Here is a 13,348-nt window from a genome sequence, read left to right on the forward strand (position 1 = left end):
TGTGATGGGGAGCAACAAAAGCAGGCCCCCTTCTATACATCTTTCAACATTGAGAGAGGTGTATTTATTTATCTTCAGTTCATATAGAATTTGTACTTATCAGCCCATCTGAAGTGTGTCAAAGTGTGGAATGATGTGATGGAGATCTAAAAGCACAAGGAAACAGTTGCAGGAGATTGTTATTGGAGAGCATCAATGTGATCTAATTCCCTGACCGGGAATCGAACCCGGGCCGCGGCGGTGAGAGCGCCGAATCCTAGCCACTAGACCATCAGGGAGAGTCAAGACGGGAAGGAGCGAGAATGAAAACTATATAACCCAGTAGTCAGGCTCCCACAAATTTGGTCGTTACACCTCGTTATTTCGCATTGGAAAGCAGCAGAGGCTTGCTGCCGGTCACCATTCCCTGAGCGAGACTCCTAGCCGCTACAGTATAGGGGGTCTCAGGTCCAACTTTGGTATTCACAAAATGTATAATACAACGATTGCACTTTTGAAAGGTTAAATATTGTTGTCAAATTCATTGGCCTCTCTATAAAACAAGTCTGTTATCTCATTTGAATTCCATTTTCAGTGCAACAGCAACTTTAGTAATAATTCCTAATAATTATTGCGCCTCCTGTAAATGAAAAAAAAAATGGTTGACAGCTCCTTTTGTTTCGACCCATGTTCTGTAAATAAGTCTACCCTCTGTTTAGGTCAAGATTTCTAATGTGGAGCTTCCTTGACGCTCCCTGACATTGTGGCCGATGTGTGATTTACGCTGTCAAAGTTCAGTCATCCCAGGAAAGCAGCCCACCTCCAATCTTTGAGTAGTTGTGGCCGAGTGGTCAAGGCGATGGACTTGAAATCCATTGGGGTTTCCCCGCGCAGGTTCGAATCCTGTCAGCTACGTACGCCTCCCTTTTGGCCCTTTCTTCCCAGTGTTCCAGTGATAATGGGTTTCTCCAGGGAGATAACACGTGCAGACATTTCCAACGCACCTGAGCTGAATTAAGCGGCAAAAACAAATAATGTTCCTGATGGACTTTAGCAGCAAGGTCTGTGACTATTGATCTCGTATTATTTGAGTTTTCTGTGCAACAGCTAAGTAAATATAGATTGATGACAATTTTGGCTCCTGTTGTGATCCAAACGAGCGGTTGACCTGCTCCTTATGTCGCAGTCTCTTTTGACTGATGCCATGTAAAAAACTTGGCGCATTCTTTCGGCCAAGAGTTCACATGTGGACTGTCTTTGACGGTGCTTGACGTCATCCCCGCTTAGAGGCTTCATATGTCAACGTCCAACTGTTCCGGGACAGCATCCTATGTTCCCGTTGGATGCAGTTTGGTCCCCGTGCTCAACCCCATAGACTCGACGTGCACTGGAGATTACCAGCGCAGGTTCACATCCTGTTACTACGTAAGCCTTAACTTTGACCCTTTTTTCCCATTGTTCAAGTGGAAGGTGGGATTTGCTTCCTAAGGGGAGGTGTTACACACAGGCATTCACGTAGCGCATGGTCTGAAAGTATGGGGTCAAATGGCAGAGTTTGGGGATGAACAATAACAATATGGCTTTGTGGATTCAGATGTGGGAGAAATGTAAACACTCCAAGCCACGAGGACGCCGGTAAATGCAGTAATGTCTCTGGAAGGAGCTGACATTTGAAGACGTAGCTTCAAAGTGTCGGGGGTATATATGGGTGCAGAGCTGCTTGCATAGCCCACGACCCCTCTGTGGGATTCCTAGGCAATGCATTGTCCAAGTAGGCCGTCTAAATCATTTCCCATGACTTGGAGGTTTAGCCAGTGAATTACAGAGCAACAAAAGTGGCCCCCCTTCCACACATGTTTCAAAATTGAGAGAGGTGAATTTATTCATGTTCAGTACATATAGAATTTGTACTCATCAGCCCAACTGAAGCGTGTCAAAGTGAGGAATGATGTCAAGGAAATCTAAAAGAACGAGGAAACAGTTGCAGGAGATTGTTATTGGAGGGCATCAAAATGAGCAAATTCCCTGACCGGGAATCGAACCCGGGCCGCGGCGGTGAGAGCGCCGAATCCTAGCCACTAGACCATCAGGGAGAGTCAAGAGGAGAAAGAACGAGAATGAAAACAATATAACCCAGTAGTCAGGCTCCCACAAGTTTGGTCGTTACACCTCGTTATTTCGCATTGGAAAGCAGCCCGGCTTGAGTCTTTGAGTAGTTGTGGCCGAGTGGTCAAGGCGATGGACTCGAAATCCATTGGGGTTTCCCCGCGCAGGTTGGAATCCTGCCAGCTACGTATCCCTCCCTTTTGGCCCTTTCTTCCCAGTGTTCCAGTGATAATGGGTTTCTCCAGGGAGATAACGCATGCAGACATTCCCAACGCTCCTGAATTCCTAGCCAATGCATTGTCCAAGTAGGCCTTCTAAATCATTTCCCATGACTTGGAGGTTTAGTCAATGAATTACAGCAAAACCCCTCAAAACTGTCAATCCATCAGCCGGGTCTGTATGCAAGTTGGGATCCTCCGTTTTTATACCAGCTGCTACATTGGCAACTGTACGTTGTTCTTTAAAATGTGATGGGGAGCAACAAAAGCGGGCCCCCTTCTATACATCTTTCAACATTGAGAGAGGTGTATTTATTCATCTTCAGTTCATATAGAATTTGTACTTATCAGCCCAACTGAAATGTGTCAAAGTGTGGAATGATGTGATGGAGATCTAAAAGCACAAGGAAACAGTTGCAGCAAAACCCCTCAAAACTGTCAATCCATCAGCCGGGTCTGTATGCAAGTTGGGATCCTCCGTTTTTATACCAGCTGCTACATTGTCAACTGTACGTTGTTCTTTAAAATGTGATGGGGATTGTTGTGATCCAAACGCTCGTTTGGATCACAACAGGAGCCAAAATTGTCATCAATCTATATTTACTTAGCTGTTGCACAGAAAACTCAAATAATACGAGATCAATAGTCACAGGCCTTGCTGCTAAAGTCCATCTGGAACATTATTTGTTTTTGCCGCTTAATTCAGGTCAGGTGCGTTGGAAATGTCTGCACGTGTTATCTCCCTGGAGAAACCCATTATCACTGGAACACTGGCGCAGGTTCACATCCTGTTACTACGTAAGCCTTAACTTTGACCCTTTTTTCCCATTGTTCAAGTGGAAGGTGGGATTTGCTTCCTAAGGGGAGGTGTTACACACAGGCATTCACGTAGCGCATGGTCTGAAAGTATGGGGTCAAATGGCAGAGTTTGGGGATGAACAATAACAATATGGCTTTGTGGATTCAGATGTGGGAGAAATGTAAACACTCCAAGCCACGAGGACGCCGGTAAATGCAGTAATGTCTCTGGAAGGAGCTGACATTTGAAGACGTAGCTTCAAAGTGTCGGGGGTATATATGGGTGCAGAGCTGCTTGCATAGCCCACGGTCAGCATTCCCTGAGCGAGACTCCTAGCCGCTACAGTATAGGGGGTCTCAGGTCCAACTTTGGTATTCACAAAATGTATAATACAACAATTGCACTTTTGAAAGGTTAAATATTGTTGTCAAATTCATTGGCCTCTCTATAAAACAAGTCCGTTATCTCATTTGAATTCCATTTTCAGTGCAACAGCAACTTTAGTAATAATTCCTAATAATTATTGCGCCTCCTGTAAATGAAAAAAAAATGGTTGACAGCTCCTTTTGTTTCGACCCATGTTCTGTAAATAAGTCTACCCTCTGTTTAGGTCAAGATTTCTAATGTGGAGCTTCCTAGGTGAATTTATTCATGTTCAGTACATATAGAATTTGTACTCATCAGCCCAACTGAAGCGTGTCAAAGTGAGGAATGATGTCAAGGAAATCTAAAAGAACGAGGAAACAGTTGCAGGAGATTGTTATTGGAGGGCATCAAAATGAGCGAATTCCCTGACCGGGAATCGAACCCGGGCCACGGCGGTGAGAGCGCCGAATCCTAGCCACTAGACCATCAGGGAGAGTCAAGAGGAGAAAGAACGAGAATGAAAACAATATAACCCAGTAGTCAGGCTCCCACAAGTTTGGTCGTTACACCTCGTTATTTCGCATTGGAAAGCAGCCCGGCTTGAGTCTTTGAGTAGTTGTGGCCGAGTGGTCAAGGCGATGGACTCGAAATCCATTGGGGTTTCCCCGCGCAGGTTGGAATCCTGCCAGCTACGTATCCCTCCCTTTTGGCCCTTTCTTCCCAGTGTTCCAGTGATAATGGGTTTCTCCAGGGAGATAACGCATGCAGACATTCCCAACGCTCCTGAATTCCTAGCCAATGCATTGTCCAAGTAGGCCTTCTAAATCATTTCCCATGACTTGGAGGTTTAGTCAATGAATTACAGCAAAACCCCTCAAAACTGTCAATCCATCAGCCGGGTCTGTATGCAAGTTGGGATCCTCCGTTTTTATACCAGCTGCTACATTGGCAACTGTACGTTGTTCTTTAAAATGTGATGGGGAGCAACAAAAGCGGGCCCCCTTCTATACATCTTTCAACATTGAGAGAGGTGTATTTATTCATCTTCAGTTCATATAGAATTTGTACTTATCAGCCCAACTGAAATGTGTCAAAGTGTGGAATGATGTGATGAAGATCTAAAAGCACAAGGAAACAGTTGCAGCAAAACCCCTCAAAACTGTCAATCCATCAGCCGGGTCTGTATGCAAGTTGGGATCCTCCGTTTTTATACCAGCTGCTACATTGGCAACTGTACGTTGTTCTTTAAAATGTGATGGGGATTGTTGTGATCCAAACGCTCGTTTGGATCACAACAGGAGCCAAAATTGTCATCAATCTATATTTACTTAGCTGTTCCACAGAAAACTCAAATAATACGAGATCAATAGTCACAGGCCTTGCTGCTAAAGTCCATCTGGAACATTATTTGTTTTTGCCGCTTAATTCAGCTCAGGTGCGTTGGAAATGTCTGCACGTGTTATCTCCCTGGAGAAACCCATTATCACTGGAACACTGGCGCAGGTTCACATCCTGTTACTACGTAAGCCTTAACTTTGACCCTTTTTTCCCATTGTTCAAGTGGAAGGTGGGATTTGCTTCCTAAGGGGAGGTGTTACACACAGGCATTCACGTAGCGCATGGTCTGAAAGTATGGGGTCAAATGGCAGAGTTTGGGGATGAACAATAACAATATGGCTTTGTGGATTCAGATGTGGGAGAAATGTAAACACTCCAAGCCACGAGGACGCCGGTAAATGCAGTAATGTCTCTGGAAGGAGCTGACATTTGAAGACGTAGCTTCAAAGTGTCGGGGGTATATATGGATGCAGAGCTGCTTGCATAGCCCACGGTCAGCATTCCCTGAGCGAGACTCCTAGCCGCTACAGTATAGGGGGTCTCAGGTCCAACTTTGGTATTCACAAAATGTATAATACAACGATTGCACTTTTGAAAGGTTAAATATTGTTGTCAAATTCATTGGCCTCTCTATAAAACAAGTCCGTTATCTCATTTGAATTCCATTTTCAGTGCAACAGCAACTTTAGTAATAATTCCTAATAATTATTGCGCCTCCTGTAAATGAAAAAAAAATGGTTGACAGCTCCTTTTGTTTCGACCCATGTTCTGTAAATAAGTCTACCCTCTGTTTAGGTCAAGATTTCTAATGTGGAGCTTCCTAGACGCTCCCTGACATTGTGGCCGATGTGTGATTTACGCTGTCAAAGTTCAGTCATCCCAGGAAAGCAGCCCACCTCCAATCTTTGAGTAGTTGTGACCGAGTGGTCAAGGCGATGGACTTGAAATCCATTGGGGTTTCCCCGCGCAGGCTAGAATCCTGTCAGCTACGTACGCCTCCCTTTTGGCCCTTTCTTCCCAGTGTTCCAGTGATAATGGGTTTCTCCAGGGAGATAACACGTGCAGACATTTCCAACGCACCTGAGCTGAATTAAGCGGCAAAAACAAATAATGTTCCTGATGGACTTTAGCAGCAAGGCCTGTGACTATTGATCTCGAATTATTTGAGTTTTCTGTGCAACAGCTAAGTAAATATAGATTGATGACAATTTTGGCTCCTGTTGTGATCCAAACGAGCGGTTGACCTGCTCCTTATGTCGCAGTCTCTTTTGACTGATGCCATGTAAAAAACTTGGCGCGTGCTTTCTAGAGGCCAAGAGTTCACCAGCGCAGGTTCACATCCTGTTACTACGTAAGCCTTAACTTTGACCCTTTTTTCCCATTGTTCAAGTGGAAGGTGGGATTTGCTTCCTAAGGGGAGGTGTTACACACAGGCATTCACGTAGCGCATGGTCTGAAAGTATGGGGTCAAATGGCAGAGTTTGGGGATGAACAATAACAATATGGCTTTGTGGATTCAGATGTGGGAGAAATGTAAACACTCCAAGCCACGAGGACGCCGGTAAATGCAGTAATGTCTCTGGAAGGAGCTGACATTTGAAGACGTACCTTCAAAGTGTCGGGGGTATATATGGGTGCAGAGCTGCTTGCATAGCCCACGACCCCTCTGTGGGATTCCTAGGCAATGCATTGTCCAAGTAGGCCGTCTAAATCATTTCCCATGACTTGGGGGTTTAGCCAGTGAATTACAGAGCAACAAAAGTGGCCCCCCTTCCACACATGTTTCAAAATTGAGAGAGGTGAATTTATTCATGTTCAGTACATATAGAATTTGTACTCATCAGCCCAACTGAAGCGTGTCAAAGTGAGGAATGATGTCAAGGAAATCTAAAAGAACGAGGAAACAGTTGCAGGAGATTGTTATTGGAGGGCATCAAAATGACCAAATTCCCTGACCGGGAATCGAACCCGGGCCGCGGCGGTGAGAGCGCCGAATCCTAGCCACTAGACCATCAGGGAGAGTCAAGAGGAGAAAGAACGAGAATGAAAACAATATAACCCAGTAGTCAGGCTCCCACAAATTTGGTCGTTACACCTCGTTAGTTCGCATTGGAAAGCAGCCCGGCTTGAGTCTTCGAGTAGTTGTGGCCGAGTGGTCAAGGCGATGGACTCGAAATCCATTGGGGTTTCCCCGCGCAGGTTCGAATCCTGCCAGCTACGTATCCCTCCCTTTTGGCCTTTTCTTCCCAGTGTTCCAGTGATAATGGGTTTCTCCAGGGAGATAACGCATGCAGACATTCCCAACGCTCCTGAATTCCTAGCCAATGCATTGTCCAAGTAGGCCTTCTAAATCATTTCCCATGACTTGGAGGTTTAGTCAATGAATTACAGCAAAACCCCTCAAAACTGTCAATCCATCAGCCGGGTCTGTATGCAAGTTGGGATCCTCCGTTTTTATACCAGCTGCTACATTGGCAACTGTACGTTGTTCTTTAAAATGTGATGGGGAGCAACAAAAGCAGGCCCCCTTCTATACATCTTTCAACATTGAGAGAGGTGTATTTATTCATCTTCAGTTCATATAGAATTTGTACTTATCAGCCCATCTGAAGTGTGTCAAAGTGTGGAATGATGTGATGGAGATCTAAAAGCACAAGGAAACAGTTGCAGGAGATTGTTATTGGAGAGCATCAATGTGATCTAATTCCCTGACCGGGAATCGAACCCGGGCCACGGCGGTGAGAGCGCCGAATCCTAGCCACTAGACCATCAGGGAGAGTCAAGACGGGAAGGAGCGAGAATGAAAACTATATAACCCAGTAGTCAGGCTCCCACAAATTTGGTCGTTACACCTCGTTATTTCGCATTGGAAAGCAGCAGAGGCTTGCTGCCGGTCACCATTCCCTGAGCGAGACTCCTAGCCGCTACAGTATAGGGGGTCTCAGGTCCAACTTTGGTATTCACAAAATGTATAATACAACGATTGCACTTTTGAAAGGTTAAATATTGTTGTCAAATTCATTGGCCTCTCTATAAAACAAGTCCGTTATCTCATTTGAATTCCATTTTCAGTGCAACAGCAACTTTAGTAATAATTCCTAATAATTATTGCGCCTCCTGTAAATGAAAAAAAAATGGTTGACAGCTCCTTTTGTTTCGACCCATGTTCTGTAAATAAGTCTACCCTCTGTTTAGGTCAAGATTTCTAATGTGGAGCTTCCTAGACGCTCCCTGACATTGTGGCCGATGTGTGATTTACGCTGTCAAAGTTCAGTCATCCCAGGAAAGCAGCCCACCTCCAATCTTTGAGTAGTTGTGACCGAGTGGTCAAGGCGATGGACTTGAAATCCATTGGGGTTTCCCCGCGCAGGCTAGAATCCTGTCAGCTACGTACGCCTCCCTTTTGGCCCTTTCTTCCCAGTGTTCCAGTGATAATGGGTTTCTCCAGGGAGATAACACGTGCAGACATTTCCAACGCACCTGAGCTGAATTAAGCGGCAAAAACAAATAATGTTCCTGATGGACTTTAGCAGCAAGGCCTGTGACTATTGATCTCGTATTATTTGAGTTTTCTGTGCAACAGCTAAGTAAATATAGATTGATGACAATTTTGGCTCCTGTTGTGATCCAAACGAGCGGTTGACCTGCTCCTTATGTCGCAGTCTCTTTTGACTGATGCCATGTAAAAAACTTGGCGCGTGCTTTCTAGAGGCCAAGAGTTCACCAGCGCAGGTTCACATCCTGTTACTACGTAAGCCTTAACTTTGACCCTTTTTTCCCATTGTTCAAGTGGAAGGTGGGATTTGCTTCCTAAGGGGAGGTGTTACACACAGGCATTCACCTAGCGCATGGTCTGAAAGTATGGGGTCAAATGGCAGAGTTTGGGGATGAACAATAACAATATGGCTTTGTGGATTCAGATGTGGGAGAAATGTAAACACTCCAAGCCACGAGGACGCCGGTATATGCAGTAATGTCTCTGGAAGGAGCTGAAATTTGAAGACGTAGCTTCAAAGTGTCGGGGGTATATATGGGTGCAGAGCTGCTTGCATAGCCCACGACCCCTCTGTGGGATTCCTAGGCAATGCATTGTCCAAGTACGCCGTCTAAATCATTTCCCATGACTTGGAGGTTTAGCCAGTGAATTACAGAGCAACAAAAGTGGCCCCCCTTCCACACATGTTTCAAAATGGAGAGAGGTGTATTTATTCATGTTCAGCACATATAGAATTTGTACTCATCAGCCCAACTGAAGCGTGTCAAAGTGAGGAATGATGTCAAGGAAATCTAAAAGAACGAGGAAACAGTTGCAGCAGATTGTTATTGGAGAGCATCAAAATGAGCAAATTCCCTGACCGGGAATCGAACCCGGGCCGCGGCGGTGAGAGCGCCGAATCCTAGCCACTAGACCATCAGGGAGAGTCAAAACGGGAAGGAGCGAGAATGAAAACTATATAACCCAGTAGTCAGGCTCCCACAAATTTGGTCGTTACACCTCGTTATTTCGCATTGGAAAGCAGCAGAGGCTTGCTGCCGGTCACCATTCCCTGAGCGAGACTCCTAGCCGCTACAGTATAGGGGGTCTCAGGTCCAACTTTGGTATTCACAAAATGTATAATACAACGATTGCACTTTTGAAAGGTTAAATATTGTTGTCAAATTCATTGGCCTCTCTATAAAACAAGTCTGTTATCTCATTTGAATTCCATTTTCAGTGCAACAGCAACTTTAGTAATAATTCCTAATAATTATTGCGCCTCCTCTAAATGAAAAAAAAAATGGTTGACAGCTCCTTTTGTTTCGACCCATGTTCTGTAAATAAGTCTACCCTCTGTTTAGGTCAAGATTTCTAATGTGGAGCTTCCTTGACGCTCCCTGACATTGTGGCCGATGTGTGATTTACGCTGTCAAAGTTCAGTCATCCCAGGAAAGCAGCCCACCTCCAATCTTTGAGTAGTTGTGGCCGAGTGGTCAAGGCGATGGACTTGAAATCCATTGGGGTTTCCCCGCGCAGGTTCGAATCCTGTCAGCTACGTACGCCTCCCTTTTGGCCCTTTCTTCCCAGTGTTCCAGTGATAATGGGTTTCTCCAAGGAGATAACACGTGCAGACATTTCCAACGCACCTGAGCTGAATTAAGCGGCAAAAACAAATAATGTTCCTGATGGACTTTAGCAGCAAGGTCTGTGACTATTGATCTCGTATTATTTGAGTTTTCTGTGCAACAGCTAAGTAAATATAGATTGATGACAATTTTGGCTCCTGTTGTGATCCAAACGAGCGGTTGACCTGCTCCTTATGTCGCAGTCTCTTTTGACTGATGCCATGTAAAAAACTTGGCGCATTCTTTCGGCCAAGAGTTCACATGTGGACTGTCTTTGACGGTGCTTGACGTCATCCCCGCTTAGAGGCTTCATATGTCAACGTCCAACTGTTCCGGGACAGCATCCTATGTTCCCGTTGGATGCAGTTTGGTCCCCGTGCTCAACCCCATAGACTCGACGTGCACTGGAGATTACCAGCGCAGGTTCACATCCTGTTACTACGTAAGCCTTAACTTTGACCCTTTTTTCCCATTGTTCAAGTGGAAGGTGGGATTTGCTTCCTAAGGGGAGGTGTTACACACAGGCATTCACGTAGCGCATGGTCTGAAAGTATGGGGTCAAATGGAAGAGTTTGGGGATGAACAATAACAATATGGCTTTGTGGATTCAGATGTGGGAGAAATGTAAACACTCCAAGCCACGAGGACGCCGGTAAATGCAGTAATGTCTCTGGAAGGAGCTGACATTTGAAGACGTAGCTTCAAAGTGTCGGGGGTATATATGGGTGCAGAGCTGCTTGCATAGCCCACGACCCCTCTGTGGGATTCCTAGGCAATGCATTGTCCAAGTAGGCCGTCTAAATCATTTCCCATGACTTGGAGGTTTAGCCAGTGAATTACAGAGCAACAAAAGTGGCCCCCCTTCCACACATGTTTCAAAATTGAGAGAGGTGAATTTATTCATGTTCAGTACATATAGAATTTGTACTCATCAGCCCAACTGAAGCGTGTCAAAGTGAGGAATGATGTCAAGGAAATCTAAAAGAACGAGGAAACAGTTGCAGGAGATTGTTATTGGAGGGCATCAAAATGAGCGAATTCCCTGACCGGGAATCGAACCCTGGCCGCGGCGGTGAGAGCGCCGAATCCTAGCCACTAGACCATCAGGGAGAGTCAAGAGGAGAAAGAACGAGAATGAAAACAATATAACCCAGTAGTCAGGCTCCCACAAGTTTGGTCGTTACACCTCGTTATTTCGAATTGGAAAGCAGCCCGGCTTGAGTCTTTGAGTAGTTGTGGCCGAGTGGTCAAGGCGATGGACTCGAAATCCATTGGGGTTTCCCCGTGCAGGTTGGAATCCTGCCAGCTACGTATCCCTCCCTTTTGGCCCTTTCTTCCCAGTGTTCCAGTGATAATGGGTTTCTCCAGGGAGATAACGCATGCAGACATTCCCAACGCTCCTGAATTCCTAGCCAATGCATTGTCCAAGTAGGCCTTCTAAATCATTTCCCATGACTTGGAGGTTTAGTCAATGAATTACAGCAAAACCCCTCAAAACTGTCAATCCATCAGCCGGGTCTGTATGCAAGTTGGGATCCTCCGTTTTTATACCAGCTGCTACATTGGCAACTGTACGTTGTTCTTTAAAATGTGATGGGGAGCAACAAAAGCGGGCCCCCTTCTATACATCTTTCAACATTGAGAGAGGTGTATTTATTCATCTTCAGTTCATATAGAATTTGTACTTATCAGCCCAACTGAAATGTGTCAAAGTGTGGAATGATGTGATGGAGATCTAAAAGCACAAGGAAACAGTTGCAGCAAAACCCCTCAAAACTGTCAATCCATCAGCCGGGTCTGTATGCAAGTTGGGATCCTCCGTTTTTATACCAGCTGCTACATTGGCAACTGTACGTTGTTCTTTAAAATGTGATGGGGATTGTTGTGATCCAAACGCTCGTTTGGATCACAACAGGAGCCAAAATTGTCATCAATCTATATTTACTTAGCTGTTGCACAGAAAACTCAAATAATACGAGATCAATAGTCACAGGCCTTGCTGCTAAAGTCCATCTGGAACATTATTTGTTTTTGCCGCTTAATTCAGCTCAGGTGCGTTGGAAATGTCTGCACGTGTTATCTCCCTGGAGAAACCCATTATCACTGGAACACTGGCGCAGGTTCACATCCTGTTACTACGTAAGCCTTAACTTTGACCCTTTTTTCCCATTGTTCAAGTGGAAGGTGGGATTTGCTTCCTAAGGGGAGGTGTTACACACAGGCATTCACGTAGCGCATGGTCTGAAAGTATGGGGTCAAATGGCAGAGTTTGGGGATGAACAATAACAATATGGCTTTGTGGATTCAGATTGTGGGAGAAATGTAAACACTCCAAGCCACGAGGACGCCGGTAAATGCAGTAATGTCTCTGGAAGGAGCTGACATTTGAAGACGTAGCTTCAAAGTGTCGGGGGTATATATGGGTGCAGAGCTGCTTGCATAGCCCACGGTCAGCATTCCCTGAGCGAGACTCCTAGCCGCTACAGTATAGGGGGTCTCAGGTCCAACTTTGGTATTCACAAAATGTATAATACAACGATTGCACTTTTGAAAGGTTAAATATTGTTGTCAAATTCATTGGCCTCTCTATAAAACAAGTCCGTTATCTCATTTGAATTCCATTTTCAGTGCAACAGCAACTTTAGTAATAATTCCTAATAATTATTGCGCCTCCTGTAAATGAAAAAAAAATGGTTGACAGCTCCTTTTGTTTCGACCCATGTTCTGTAAATAAGTCTACCCTCTGTTTAGGTCAAGATTTCTAATGTGGAGCTTCCTAGACGCTCCCTGACATTGTGGCCGATGTGTGATTTACGCTGTCAAAGTTCAGTCATCCCAGGAAAGCAGCCCACCTCCAATCTTTGAGTAGTTGTGACCGAGTGGTCAAGGCGATGGACTTGAAATCCATTGGGGTTTCCCCGCGCAGGCTAGAATCCTGTCAGCTACGTACGCCTCCCTTTTGGCCCTTTCTTCCCAGTGTTCCAGTGATAATGGGTTTCTCCAGGGAGATAACACGTGCAGACATTTCCAACGCACCTGAGCTGAATTAAGCGGCAAAAACAAATAATGTTCCTGATGGACTTTAGCAGCAAGGCCTGTGACTATTGATCTCGTATTATTTGAGTTTTCTGTGCAACAGCTAAGTAAATATAGATTGATGACAATTTTGGCTCCTGTTGTGATCCAAACGAGCGGTTGACCTGCTCCTTATGTCGCAGTCTCTTTTGACTGATGCCATGTAAAAAACTTGGCGCGTGCTTTCTAGAGGCCAAGAGTTCACCAGCGCAGGTTCACATCCTGTTACTACGTAAGCCTTAACTTTGACCCTTTTTTCCCATTGTTCAAGTGGAAGGTGGGATTTGCTTCCTAAGGGGAGGTGTTACACACAGGCATTCACCTAGCGCATGGTCTGAAAGTATGGGGTCAAATGGCAGAGTTT

General features: G+C 45.2%; 16 non-coding genes across 16 annotated transcripts; 9 read left to right on the plus strand and 7 right to left on the minus strand.

Moving 5' to 3' along the window:
* Nucleotides 1–206: 206 nt before the first annotated feature.
* trnae-cuc (transfer RNA glutamic acid (anticodon CUC)) lies at nucleotides 207–278 on the minus strand. Its single transcript has one exon. It is a non-coding gene; the product is annotated as a tRNA-Glu (tRNA).
* A 534-nt stretch (nucleotides 279–812) lies between these two features.
* trnas-uga (transfer RNA serine (anticodon UGA)) lies at nucleotides 813–894 on the plus strand. Its single transcript has one exon. It is a non-coding gene; the product is annotated as a tRNA-Ser (tRNA).
* Nucleotides 895–2,000: 1,106 nt separating this feature from the next.
* trnae-cuc (transfer RNA glutamic acid (anticodon CUC)) lies at nucleotides 2,001–2,072 on the minus strand. The gene has a single exon. It is a non-coding gene; the product is annotated as a tRNA-Glu (tRNA).
* Nucleotides 2,073–2,191: 119 nt separating this feature from the next.
* Nucleotides 2,192–2,273, plus strand: trnas-cga (transfer RNA serine (anticodon CGA)). Its single transcript has one exon. It is a non-coding gene; the product is annotated as a tRNA-Ser (tRNA).
* A 1,616-nt stretch (nucleotides 2,274–3,889) lies between these two features.
* On the minus strand, nucleotides 3,890–3,961 carry trnae-cuc (transfer RNA glutamic acid (anticodon CUC)). Its single transcript has one exon. It is a non-coding gene; the product is annotated as a tRNA-Glu (tRNA).
* Nucleotides 3,962–4,080: 119 nt separating this feature from the next.
* trnas-cga (transfer RNA serine (anticodon CGA)) lies at nucleotides 4,081–4,162 on the plus strand. The gene has a single exon. It is a non-coding gene; the product is annotated as a tRNA-Ser (tRNA).
* A 1,553-nt stretch (nucleotides 4,163–5,715) lies between these two features.
* trnas-uga (transfer RNA serine (anticodon UGA)) lies at nucleotides 5,716–5,797 on the plus strand. The gene has a single exon. It is a non-coding gene; the product is annotated as a tRNA-Ser (tRNA).
* A 956-nt stretch (nucleotides 5,798–6,753) lies between these two features.
* On the minus strand, nucleotides 6,754–6,825 carry trnae-cuc (transfer RNA glutamic acid (anticodon CUC)). The gene has a single exon. It is a non-coding gene; the product is annotated as a tRNA-Glu (tRNA).
* Nucleotides 6,826–6,944: 119 nt separating this feature from the next.
* trnas-cga (transfer RNA serine (anticodon CGA)) lies at nucleotides 6,945–7,026 on the plus strand. Its single transcript has one exon. It is a non-coding gene; the product is annotated as a tRNA-Ser (tRNA).
* Nucleotides 7,027–7,510: 484 nt separating this feature from the next.
* trnae-cuc (transfer RNA glutamic acid (anticodon CUC)) lies at nucleotides 7,511–7,582 on the minus strand. The gene has a single exon. It is a non-coding gene; the product is annotated as a tRNA-Glu (tRNA).
* A 533-nt stretch (nucleotides 7,583–8,115) lies between these two features.
* On the plus strand, nucleotides 8,116–8,197 carry trnas-uga (transfer RNA serine (anticodon UGA)). The gene has a single exon. It is a non-coding gene; the product is annotated as a tRNA-Ser (tRNA).
* A 956-nt stretch (nucleotides 8,198–9,153) lies between these two features.
* Nucleotides 9,154–9,225, minus strand: trnae-cuc (transfer RNA glutamic acid (anticodon CUC)). Its single transcript has one exon. It is a non-coding gene; the product is annotated as a tRNA-Glu (tRNA).
* Nucleotides 9,226–9,759: 534 nt separating this feature from the next.
* Nucleotides 9,760–9,841, plus strand: trnas-uga (transfer RNA serine (anticodon UGA)). The gene has a single exon. It is a non-coding gene; the product is annotated as a tRNA-Ser (tRNA).
* A 1,106-nt stretch (nucleotides 9,842–10,947) lies between these two features.
* trnae-cuc (transfer RNA glutamic acid (anticodon CUC)) lies at nucleotides 10,948–11,019 on the minus strand. The gene has a single exon. It is a non-coding gene; the product is annotated as a tRNA-Glu (tRNA).
* A 119-nt stretch (nucleotides 11,020–11,138) lies between these two features.
* Nucleotides 11,139–11,220, plus strand: trnas-cga (transfer RNA serine (anticodon CGA)). The gene has a single exon. It is a non-coding gene; the product is annotated as a tRNA-Ser (tRNA).
* Nucleotides 11,221–12,774: 1,554 nt separating this feature from the next.
* Nucleotides 12,775–12,856, plus strand: trnas-uga (transfer RNA serine (anticodon UGA)). The gene has a single exon. It is a non-coding gene; the product is annotated as a tRNA-Ser (tRNA).
* The last annotated feature ends 492 nt before the right edge of the window (nucleotides 12,857–13,348 follow it).

The sequence above is a fragment of the Channa argus genome, unplaced genomic scaffold (assembly GCF_033026475.1).
Source record: "Channa argus isolate prfri unplaced genomic scaffold, Channa argus male v1.0 Contig038, whole genome shotgun sequence".
NCBI lineage: Eukaryota > Metazoa > Chordata > Actinopteri > Anabantiformes > Channidae > Channa > Channa argus.